Here is a 13,250-nt window from a genome sequence, read left to right on the forward strand (position 1 = left end):
CAGAGGAGTAGCTTATATGTGTCTCTTTTCAGTCTCACATAGGGAGGCAAAGAATCACTGCGGTACCACATGACACCCCCTACCGGTACGCAGGAGCATTGCTGAAGAATTCTCTGGATCCAGTCTAGCGTCTTGGTATATTCAAAAGGTGAATATATAGCATCCACCAAAAAGAGCATTACCAAAAGTAAATAACTTGTTCAATAGTCTTCCAATTTTGGCTTAGAGGTAATCATAGGAATTTTACAATTCTGAAAAAATGTCTTTCTTTTGAAAAAAGTATATCTGATTTACCTGGGATTTCTAGACATATTAAGTACACTAGGAATTGAATTGATTGAACTGAATGAATCCCCTTGCATATTTTGCATTAGAGCATAGCAGTGGAGATTATTAGCTAATGTAAAGCTGGCCCATTGCAATGCATTCCGCAGCTAGGTGATACAAGCTCATATTTGGTACTGTTAGGCCATCATTCTTTGGCTATAGAGAGTTTCTGCAGTGTGAGCCTTTGTTGCTGATTCCGCCAAATAAAGTTTCAAAAGAAACCCTAATTTTGTTGGAAAAAATTGGGTATGGACCACTTAGTATACTGTAAAATAGAAAAAAACACAAAAGCTATTTTTGAAATGTTCAGCGGAGCAATGCTACTCATTGTGGGGGAAAGAGGCTTGCATCTGACTTTGGTTGTTGACGGGATGTAGTGCAGTTGGTATAAATCTTAGTAATTTTCTGATACATAGATCCCTTAGTATCTTTTGGATTTTTGAAATACAGAGTACGCATAATCTTCGGAAAAACCTGTGATGTAGAATTAAATAACAAAGTGTTCGGTCTTTTTGTAATTAATTTTGCATATTCCTATTATTGAGGACCATCATGCAGTCTTCTGAATATTTCCAATGTCAGTTTTTAGAAAAACAAAATAGCATCAGTATAGAGCTTGAGGTTAGCTAAAATATTCAAAGGCAAAACAATCAAGTTATCTTTTCAGATTGCAATCGATAGAGGTTCCATGAAGAATGTTAAATTCTGCGGCAGTGGACGGCCCTGCCACCTTCCCCTTGTTGCTTTACCTGTTCCTGCCTTGACATAATTACAGCCTGTGTTGGAGCGTACAATTGATCGTGAGGGTAACAATGTATCTCTAAAACAGGAGGTCTTAACTATTAGAATTCATTGGACTCCCCCCACTGAATCACTACTTTAGGATGGGATGCCTGAAGCTCTGATTGAACCTCAAAACAAGACAGAAAAGTCACAAACATGTATACAACAAACAAACTCACAAGCTAATAAATATTTTATTTAATTCACTATCAAAAAGTACACAAAACTCGAAGATTTAATGGGAAAGTTGGAGTTTTTTAAAATGTGACTTTGGCCCTCATTCTGACCTTGGCGGTCGGCGGAGAGGCGGCGGTCGGACCGCGAACAGACCGGCGGTATAAAAAATGGCATTCTGACCGCGGCGGTCACCGCCGCGACCGACCGCCACTTCCCCACTCCGACAGCCACGGCGGTCATGACCGACGGGCTGGAGTCTGCGCACTCCGGTCCGGCGGTCGACCCAAGACCGCCAACGGTATCATGACCCTGCTTACCGCCGCGGTTTCTGGCGTTCGGGAACCGCCATGCGAACCATGGTGGTAGGCACTATCGGGGCCAGGGAATTCCTTCCCTGGCACTGATAGGGGTCTCCCCCACCCCCCACTGCCCCCCCGAGTCCTCCCCCCACACCCTCCACCCCCCTGCCACCCCTCAGAGGTGGTACGAACCCCCTCCCCACCCCCACCCCGACATGCACATACACGCACCCCGACTTGCACACACCCCCAACATGCACATATACACACCCCCTACACACACACATACACAACGGGGACACATACCCGCACACATACATGCCGACATGCGCACCCGCCGAACTACACACATCGCCCATAGGCACAGCAGCACTCCCCGCCCGCATGCACGCACTCACACACCCCCTCTACACACTCACACGCACACCCCCATGCACGCACACATCACACAACACCCCCCCACCCCCTCCCCTCACGGACGATCAACTTACCTTGTGCGTTGGTCCTCCGGGAGGCGACGGGAGCCATAGGGACGTGACCGCCAACAGAAGACCGCCAACAGAAGACCGCCACACAGAAATGTGGGTCGTAATTCTGGGGGCGGTGTTCTGCTGGCGTGGCGGTGGAGGTTGACCAGTCTCCACTTTCCCGCCGACCGCCAGTGTGGCTGCTGGCGGTATTCCGGCGGAACGCTCCCAGCGGTCGGAATACGCGCAGCGGCATACCGCCGCGGTCGGCGGTCTTTACCGCGGCGGTAACTCGGCGGTCTTGCGAAAAGACCGCCAAGGTCAGAATGAGGGCCTTTATGTCTAAAGGTGAAGCGATATGCTAAGCTCTAACATATTACTTTGTCTTATTTGCTCCTTATGAATGCTCCCTTTTTAGGTTGAGCGTAGCAGCGCGCAAGCGCTGCTTTTCCGATGGGATGGTATGTAGGCTTTTCACCACACCCCCCGCACGTCCATCACTATCACTCCTTCTTGGAGTTGTCTTTCAAAAATCCTTTGTTTTCGTTGGTAACTGATCTATGTTTGTCCCTCTTTAGGGCGGTTTTGTTCCCACCTTGGCCATCGACCCTTGGCTAATTGCACTTTTGCTGATAACTTTGACTGCGAGAGACCTTCTTTTTTTAATCTCTCTTCGCACTCACAGGGGCACTTTGAAGAAGTCAACTGTTTTACTTTTTGTTTTCAGTTTTTGCGGCAAGAAAAGTCCAGTTAGGAATTTACAACGCTAATAGCTCTACCTCGAGCAAACACGAGACCCATTGCATTGCAAATGCTTGTTTGTTCATGCTTCAGTTGAGGTGAGTCGTCCATACTAGTTGTAGGGGGCTGGCTTGATTTGTAGTGGGTACCTAAGGTTCTTACACCCTATACCAGGTCCAGTTATCCCTCATTTGTGAAATGTGGTCAGTGTCTAGAAGCCAGGCTCTCTAGCGGTAGCTGTAGCTGAGCAGCCAAGGCTTATCTAGGAGACATGCAAAGCTCATGCAATACCACTGTAGTCACACAGTACTCATACACATGAAAGAAAAAACTCAGTGTTACAAAAATAAAGGTACTTTATTTTGGTGACACAAATGCCAAAAATACCATAGAGACTATGCTCTCTTAGGAGGTAATACACAAAATATATACACTAGTATGCCGAAATGTGCATAAAAAAGTTCAAAAACAGTGCAAATAGTGATAATCACAATAGTTAGAAATGGGCCTTGGGGGAACACAGCACACAAACCATATACTAAGAAAGTGGAATGCGAATGTCGGTTTCTTACCTAGGCAAGTCCATCAACAAGCCTTGGCACAAGAAAAGCTTGCGGCTAGCAGAAAATGGCGCTGCCCGGGGCCAGGAAGGACTAGGTGGACTCTACCCAGGAGAAGGAGTCAGAGGGGGCTCTCAGCAACTTAGAGAGCCCACAGGAGACCAGGCAGAGCACACAAGAGTCCCACAGCACGGGGACAAAGGAGGTGCAAAAGGAGGCCCATGCCGCACTACATCAAAGGCTCCCGTGCCGCCGGAGAACCAATCAGGAAGCTGTGCATCACAGGATAGAGTGCTGGGAGCTGGAGCTGCACTGTGCACAAAGAACTTTGTGGAAGGATGCCAACAAGCCTTGGCAACTGCAAAACATGTGGTGCATGGGTGTACTGTCTTGCGTGGGGAGGCAAGCTCTTACCTCCACCAAAGTTGGACAGTAGGATGTCAGGATCACTTCAGTCCACCACCTGTGATGCTGGATCCATGCAGCTCATCAGGGGAGGGAATCCACGCAGGTCGTCAATGCAGTGAGGTGCCTGCTGAAGCAGGGGGGTGACTCCTTCACTCCACGGGAGATTCTATGTCAGGACCGGAGGCTTTGGATTATGCTATATCTTTCTTTACTGTCAACACACAGCAGCCAATAAAAAAACAACACTACATTTCCCAACAGCCTTACAGCCTCGATATGCCCCCCCAATCAGGGCCCACCATCCAGTATACAGAACATAATCATCAAAGTCCGTTCTCTTTCTTTGGTGCCGCAACGCAGTGCTAAGTACTTTCACATTTCTCCTACGCTATTGTGCTTTATCAATACTTGTTTGCGTGTTCGGCACGGCCTTGTGCCTTCAGACGCCTTAGTTTTGTTGTTGTGTCTCACGCGCTTGTAGCGCAGATAGGCCTTTTTATAGGTTTGATTTCGGGCCGATTTTTCCTTACTGCCATATCGTTGTTCCGCGCAACTGTTGCATGCTCTCGTTAATACTACCTGTGTATTACACGCTCGTAGTGCAAATGCCCCTTTCATCGGCGTGAGTTGCTGCTGATTTCATTTCCACTGGTGAGGAGTGACAGGGAGGCCGCGTGAAGTGTTCAGAGCAGTCCCTTTTCTCTCGTTGTCTTCGTGCATGCACACAGACCCGCTTTTGGGATCTGTGCGAGCGCGCTTCATCGAGAGAAAGCGGCTACCTTTTCTGTTCCATGCACTCCCCGTCCTAAGCCCGGAGGGGCTGCAAAAATACGTTAGAGCTTGGCTCTAAGGAATTCTGATGTTCCTCCTCTTCTAAAACATCCGATTACACCGGCAGGGATGTCTTAACTCCCTTGTTGCATCTGGGTGTTCTCCCCCTTATTGATAAATACTTGTCCACATATTTTGGGACCTCTGCTAATTGTATTACCTTGTGCACAGAATATCATGGCCCAACAATACCCAGATGATGATCAGTATGGGGAATATGATGCTGGGCATTATGACCAGCACATGGAACAGCGCCTTGTGGAGGCATTAGACTTCCACGTTCAGGACTCAGTTAATAGAGCTTTAGTGAAAGCTCTGCGCCCCTTTGCACAACCTATTTTCAACTTTGGAGTTAGGCGCTTTGGTGCAGGCTTGGGGAACCTCACCCCTGTAGAGGTCAATATAAATGAGCCTGGCCAGTCATCTTATGACCCTTTGGATCAGACCTTTAATACGGTCCTGAGTGATCACGAATATGGGGCTTTCAGGAGTCATAAAACTTCCTCCGTTCAAACTACTCAGAATGCAATGGATGAGTCCAGTTCTACTGATTTGGATGTTACCCCTACTCATGACAAACTCCAGGGCAAGCATAAGCGTGAAGATGATCATGCTGAGGAATCTTCGATTCCACCACCTAGTAAGAATTTACAATTTGATCCAGATGCTATAGTACACCCTAGGTCCATGGAATGGACTCCATGTCAAGAAGTGGCAGGGTACATTCAGTCAAGACTCCGAAAAAGTTTTGAGAAAGATGTTCGCAACACACTGCGGTCTGAGTGCCCTCGCCCTGCTCTCTCTGGCAAAGTTGTGGAGACTCCAGAACTCCATCCACACATGGTAACCTTTCTGAAGAAGTATGCTAAGGACCAGAACATTTCTGGGCCCCTCAAAAAAAATTCAGACTTGGCTGTACTAGCCATGGAGACCTAGGAAGTAATAGATCCTGACGTTCTGTTAGAATGGGCCCAAAGAGCCATCTGTTTATTGGGGAATGCTAATTGTTCAATTTCCACGAAACGTAGGAAATCCGTTCTGCTATGCATAGACCCAAAATTGGCAGAGTTAGCACTATCGGTTGCAGGTTTGGCAGCTAACTGGCTATTGTTTGGCGACAGGTTCGTCAAAGACCTGGCCAAATATGTGGCTACCTTCTCCATGTGGAAACTCAACTGCTTTCCTGATTGGCTATAAATAGCAGAATGAAGCATGCCTCCCTGCTTGGCTTTGTTTTGCTTCCTGATCTCAGCATCTGATTTGGCAGTCCAGCCCCTGCTGTCATCCTCGCATTCAGGACGTCCTGTACCAGCTGACCCCAGGCATTCCTCCAGCACTCCGGAAAAGACTGCAGCTAAGTGACTAGTATTCTCCAGGGAGTTTGTTCTTTAAGCGCCACGCTATCCTAGAACAGCTGATGTATTTCAGACCTCGTATTTTGGCAGAGTGCTTATCTCGAAGAGACAAATGCAGTTCTGAACATTCTACATTATTATTGTAGTTACTTGCCTAAATGTGCTTCAGGAAATCTGCTTGAGCTCAAGTATTACAAAAAGTGATTGTGCAATTTTAAAAGAGCATTTATGTGACTTTTCTTTCTCTAATAGCATAACTATTGGATTTAAATTGTGTCATTCATGCCTGTGTTTCAGTTTTGAGTAATTTGCTTTTGAAGGGTTTTTCACACACACAGTGAAACCAAACCAAACTGTGCCACCCTAACTGTTTAAACCCAGAGTGGGCATTTGTATTTCTTGGATTGTTTTTGTTCCTTTTAGTTTAACCCTATGCATGCAGGAAAGTTATATGTGATATAATTAATGCCCTTGTTTGCTTTCTTGTGCATGATAAGTGCAACCACAGTTCTAATTATAGTGTGCAACGGTGAATCTCTGTGAAGCCAGCCCTATTGTCGCAGTACTTATTGTTATGGTACTCAGTTTGGGTTTTTGGTAATGCAGTGTTAGTAATTGTACCAACAGTTATTATTATCAAAGAAAAGTGCTGGAGCATCCCGGTGTTCTTCTACCGCTCCCGTGCCCATATCAGAAAGAGAGATTCAGTTGAGTGCACTAACTTTACTATAACTCTGTCAATAACAACCTGCCCCCCCCCCCAAAGGTTCAGGGTGCCTGGCTGGACCGGCAAGACGTGGCAGTGTTTTGTCTCTTTCTCTTCCACCCCTTTTGGAACACCTGCCGGGGTTTCTGTGACCATCAGGAAGTGCCGAGAGGTGTTCTAGGAGGTCGGGCATACCATCGTCCCTGCAGACATCCTGCTTTTCAGGTGAGTGGCCCCGTCTCGACAGGCAGAGTGAGTATGTTTGTACACAACTGGTCTTTGATCACACAAGATGTATGGGTACTAGAGATGGTAACAGGATACCATCTAGAATTTTATTCAACTCCTGAGCAAACGTTTATTCCGCCTCCTCTCAGTTTTTCCCATCAAGAGAGTGCTTTTATAGATCAAGAAGTAGAAGCTCTTCTTCATAAAGGGGCCGTTGTTCCTTCTCATCCTCATCCCAGAGGTTTTATCAGTATGATCTTCCTGGTCCAAAAGAAGGGAGAGGGTTCTTGTCTGGTGCTCAATCTTCCCCACTTCAACGTAGGATTGTGTACCGCATTTCAAAATAGAGGGCATTAATCTCCTCTGGGATCTATTGTTAGAAGGAGACTGAATGGTCCAATTGGACCTCAAGGATGCCTATCTGACCATTCCTATTTTCTCCCTTCATCGCTGTTTCCTTCAGTTCTTTTGGGGGAGGAGGTGTTACGAGTTCTCAGCTCTTCCCTTCGGACTGTCTTCTGCCCCATGGTGTTTCACCAAGATCATGTGTCCAGTTATGCAGTGGCTCAGAGAAAAAAGTGTGCATCTCATGGTTTATCTCGACGACATTCTTATCAGGGCGCGAGAAAAGCCCCTGGTTCTTCTGCACCTTTCCTAGCCGATTCAGCTTCTTCAGGATTTGGGTTTCATTATAAATGCAGAGAAATCCCAGTTAGATCCCTCCCAACAGATAGATCTTTTGGGGTTCAGAATAGATTCCATTTCGACCCAATTGAAACTTTCCTTGACCAAGAGACTAGCTATCAAGAAGGAGTTGAGGAAAGCATTGTCTATTCCTTTGATTTCCTTAGGGGTACTTGCCCGCTTGGTAGGCCTCCTGGCTTCATCTATTTAAGCCATCTTTCCGGGGCCTCTACATTATCGGGCTTTTCAGAGATTGAAGATTATGCATCTTCGCAAGGTCCTATCCTATTTGGAACTGGTAGTTTTGTCACAGGAATCCCAAACAGAACTTCAATGGTGGTTGACTCATATGGAGGCATGGAACAGCAAGGCAATCTTTGCCTCGGTTCTGGAGATTTTCATAGAGTCAAACGCCAGCAGATGGGGCTGGGGAGCAAGATGGGGACAGATGGAGACAGGGGGTTGGTGGTCCCCGGAGGAACTTCAGCTGCACATAAATTGTCTGATACGTCTAGCAGGCTTGTTTGCGGTGAAGACACTGTCCCCAGTCAAGATAAAATGTTGTATCCTCTTGAAAATGGACAATATGTCAGCTGTGAGGTACATCAACAAACTTGGGGGAACGCGGTCCAGAATGCTAACGGAAATTGCAAAGGACTTTTGGCATTACTGTCTAGCTCATCAATTTTCGATCACAGCGGAGTACATCCTGGGTAAAGTGAATGTGGTGGCAGATTGGAATTCTTGACATCTCTGAGATGTCAGCAATTGGAAATTAAACCCCAGAGTCTTTTATTTTCTCAATCTTCTTTGGGATCCTTTCTCGATAGATCTGCTTGCGTCCGGTCTGAATGCTCAGCTCCATGCTTTTACAGCTGGAGACCGGATCTGTTGGCTTTCAGCTTGAACACCTTCCTTCATTCCTGGACGGGGGAATTGAACTACACGTTTCCCCCTTTCTCCATGATTCACCAAATTCTTTCCTAGGTCCTTCGTCAGAAGGTGGAGATGATCTTGGTGACCCCATGCTGGAAAGCTCAGTCGTGGCTTTCAGCGGCATTGTCCCTTTGTTGTGCAGCCCCAGTGAGAATTCAGAGATCAGAGAAGCTCTTATTGAACCCAATGGGTCGTCCACATCCTCTCCTTTTGTAAGAGCAGTTGTCGCTCATGGCACGGAGGATTTCGGGAGATCAGAACAAATCTCTGAGGTACCGGAAGACACTAGATTCTTCCTCTCTCAATCCTTGGCCCCTAATACACATAAAAGGTATGCCTCTCCCTGGAAGCGATGGCTGGATTGGTGCAGTCAGAGGAGTGTGGATCCCTTTGGGGACTCAGTGCAGATGATTGCTGATTTTTTGTCCCATTTAGCTACTCAAGGTTTAGCTTACAGGATGTTTAACAATTTTAGGTTTGCTATTTTGGCTAAACACCCATGAGTTGATGGTAAACCTGTTGGAGAGCACCCTTTAATATGTAAACTCCTGCATGGTATACGCTTGGTGCGTCCCCCTCAACAAAAATATTCAGTCTTGTGGGATGTTAATGGCCAGCCAGCGAGGGGTCATCACGAAAGCAATTATTGGCAAAAGTGACTATTGTTTGATTCCATGTCGGAGAATGTCGGACGTTAAAGCACTGGACATTGCAGGTAGAGTTTTTACCCCTACAGGAGTTTCTTTTTGGATTTCTAAACACACAAAATCTAATCCTACATTCATTTCCTATCCAAGTTTTAAAGACAACACTAAATTATGTGTGGTGAATTGTTTAAAAGTGTAAGAGGATGTCACTCGTGAATTTCGTAGAGATCATTCTGGAATCTTCAGCGACTTAGGCTACATGGGTACGGTGGTTATTGCAAGAAGCAGGAATAGATGCTTCCATTTTTGTGGCGCATCTGTTAAAGGTGCTATGGCCTCAAAAGCCTTTAATTCAGGGTCCAGATTAGAAGATGTTATGATGACGGCAGATTGGTCTTCCGACTCTACTTTTAAGTAGTTTTATCATAAACCAATTGTGGATGTGGCTTCTGGGGTTGTTGCTCAGCTTTAAACTAGCATAATCCAAGGCCTCCGGTCCTGACACTGAATCAGAATCTTTTTAGCTTGTGCGACAAGAATTTTCAATTCTAGTAAGGACACAAAGGCGAGGATTATCCCACCCGTAATATGGGTACCATTGGGAGTTAATGTCTATGGCATATTGTGTTATCAAATAAATTGTGCCACCTGATGTATTATGATGCATTTTCGCAGTTTGGAGATATTACGTCATTATTTTCTTTTACAGATGAGAAAACTACTTGAACGATTTCCGGGGAGTTCTTCCTGAATGTCTACATGGCCCTATGTTTGCACCGGTTGTGCTGTTTCAATTCCTTCGCCAAGAAGAAACCATTGGTTGGCGTTTCGACTTCGTTGGTCGGTGATGGTTTGTGTATTTGATTTTGGACTAGATAAGCAAGGAAAGAGGGCGGAGTTTGATGATTATGCTCTATATACTGGACGGTGGGCTCTTATTGGGGGTCGTATCGAGGCTATAAGGCTGTTGGGAAATATAGTGTTGTTTTTTTATTGGCTGCTTTGTGTTGACAGTAAAGAAAGAGATGGCATAATCCTTGCCGCCATGTCCTTAAAATAATTGTAAATTCTTGTTGCGCAAGCTAGAACATTTTTGATTTCTTCGCTCTTCTGGTACAGGCTGAAGACAGGCTGTCCTCTGAGGATGCACGACTGGGAAACAGTTGCAGTTGCTGGCAGGAGCTGAAGATACAATGTTGCAGAAGTCGTCTTTGCTTCTTTGTTGCAGATTGTAGAGTTCCTGAAGGGTCCAGATGCAGTTTCTTCGGTGAGAAGGTGAAGTAGAGGATGCAGAGGATTCCTGCTGGAGTCTTGAAAACCGAATCTGAAGAACCACCCAAAAGAGAGACTCTAAATAGCCCTGAAAGAGGGATTGGTCACCTAACCAGGCAAGCACTTATCAGGGGAGGGCTCTGATGTCACCTGCTGGCACTATGCCCCCAGAGTTCTCTGACAACCTTGAATCCAAGGTGGCAAAACTCAGGGGGTAGCTTTGAGCACCACCCCTGGGGTGGTTATGGACAGGGCAGTGTCACTCCCCTCTCCTTAGTCCAGTTTTGTGTCAGAGCAGGAGCTGGGGGTCCCAGAACCGTTGTGGACTGGGTTATGCAAGGAGAGTGCCAAATGTGCACTTCAAAGCATTTCCAGTGGCTTGGGGAAGCTACCCCTCCCAAGCCTGTAACACCTATTTCCAAAGAGAGAGGGTGTAACACCCCTCTCCCAAAGGAAATACTTTGTTCTGCCTTTCTGGGCTTGAGCTTCTCAAGCAACAGGAAGGCAGAAACCTGTCTGAGAGGTGGCAGCATCTAAGGCTGCCTGGAAAACCTCAGAAGGCTGGAATGGCAATACTGGGGGTCCTCTAAGGAGCCCCCAGAGTGCATGGAATCAAACAACCATTACTTGCAAAAGCCTTGGGGTATGAATCCAACATGTTTGATACCATACATGTCTGTGTTTGGAGTTACCATTATGTAGCTGGACATAGTGGCGTATGTCCAGTACACGTGTAAAATGGCATCCCCGCACTCAACCAGTTTGGGAAAAAGGTCCTGGAGGTCGTGGGAGCACCTCTGCAAGTGCGGGGGTGCCCTCACACACAGGTATTCTGCACCCTGCTCTCAGGGCTGGAGGGCCTGCTATAGGGGTGACTTATAAGTGACCTGGGGCAGTGTGAGTGGCAGTGAAAGGGTGCATGCACCTTTTCAAGCAGGCTGCAATGGCAGTCCTGCAGAAGCCTTTGCATGGGCTACCTATGGGTAGAAAAAGATATGCTGCAGCTCAGAGGGATGCCCTGGAACCCCAATGCCCTGGGTACCTAAGTACCATATACTAGGGACTTATAAAGTATGCCAACAGTGGGTGAAATACTGGGTTTACCAGTATGCAACAACCAAAATTTAAGGGAGCGAGCATTACTACTGGGGTCCTGATTAGCAGGATCCCAGTAAACACAGTCAAACACACTGACAAATAGGCCAAAAGTGGGGGTAACAAAGCTAGAAAGAGGCTACTTTCCTACACTAGTGGTACATTTGTTTTCCTGCTCCCACAAGTCAAACTAACAATAACAACTTAGGGCCTGATATGGTCTGTGGTGGGTGGTCGGCCGGCTGGCTATTCCTCAGGGTGGTGGAGGTCATCTTCGCCACTCGAACCAGACTGCCTCTGGCCAAATTATGAGATCACCACTGGCCCTGCATTGATCTCTGCCTTTACAGAAGCTGCTGCCATGGCATCTGCTTTGAAGACACGAAGGCCCATATTTATACTTTTTGATGCAAAACTGCGCAAACAAAATTTTGCGCCAAAAAGCTTAGCGCTGGCTAGCACCATTTTTTAGCTCCGGCTGGGTGTCAAGTTTATGCGATGCCGCACGACGGTGCTATAAATAGGTTCGAGTAAAAAATGACATTAACCTTTGTGCCTTGTCGTAAGGCAAAATGATATTAACGCTTCTAAAATGACTCCAATCTGTTTTACGGCACGCGAATATGTCGCAAAACGGATATGCACCGTTTTAAACCACATTAGCGCCAACTTCAGATGCTAATGGAGAAAACATTGCAAAGGAGAGGCAAAATGGACTGAGCAAGCCAGGAGAGACCCCAGGGTGACCCCATTCAACCAGGAACCAGCCAGGAGGACATGCACAAGTCCCAGGGGAGGGAGCAGAACAAGCGCAAATGTGTTGTTTTAGTGCAGAGGAGCATGAAATCCTTGTGAGAGAGGTGACAGAGCACCAGCAACAACTAATCGTCACCTCCAAATTGCCAGTTGGCAGGAGAGAGGCAATATGGCAGCAGATAGTTGAAAAGATGAACAGTGTGGCAGAGGTGAGGAGAACCATAACTGAGTGCATGAAACGCTGGCATGATGGTAAGCGAAAGACAAAGGAGAAAATGGCAAGGAACAGGAAGGCAGCACTGCAAACTGGAGGTGAAAGTCCAGCACCACAATAGGACCTGGACGAGATGGAGGAGATGGTTGCAGCAGTCATACCGGAGGAACTGGTCACTGGAATCGTAGGACAGGACAGCCTACCAGGAACCACCACAAATGCAGGGTAATTTCCATGGGGGAATTTAATCCAAAATAATCAAGTGCAAGAAAGGGGAGGCACATAGGACACACTCAATGCATGTCAAAGAAGCAAAGAAGGACACATTGCATATGAATCAAGTTGCACTATTCAAACGTAAGCAACACATGTACATACGCCTTGAATGTGCCATGCACCACAACACATACACAACATGGACATATGTTAATCACCAGGGCTACATTCCTACCTGTACAAATGCAGAACATAGGATGGAAGGCATGTCTAATTACTGTGCCTCTGGTTGTGTAATCACAACATCCCTTGCATATAGTCAAACAAACCCTACCAACACAACCAAGACATCAGAGACTAGGAAGTCAGTCATTACCATTCCTGGGGTTACCTCATGGTGGTGTCCCTTGCAGAACCTCCTTGAAACTGCCTTGCCCCATTGCCAAAACACATGTGTGCTACGTCTTACAGCACACAATTAAATGCAACCTTTCCCAACATTACCCAGACATGTGCCAGAAGCACCACCACCCTGCACATAAACAGCA

Source organism: Pleurodeles waltl, chromosome 4_1 (assembly GCF_031143425.1).
Source record: "Pleurodeles waltl isolate 20211129_DDA chromosome 4_1, aPleWal1.hap1.20221129, whole genome shotgun sequence".
In the NCBI taxonomy this organism is placed as follows: domain Eukaryota; kingdom Metazoa; phylum Chordata; class Amphibia; order Caudata; family Salamandridae; genus Pleurodeles; species Pleurodeles waltl.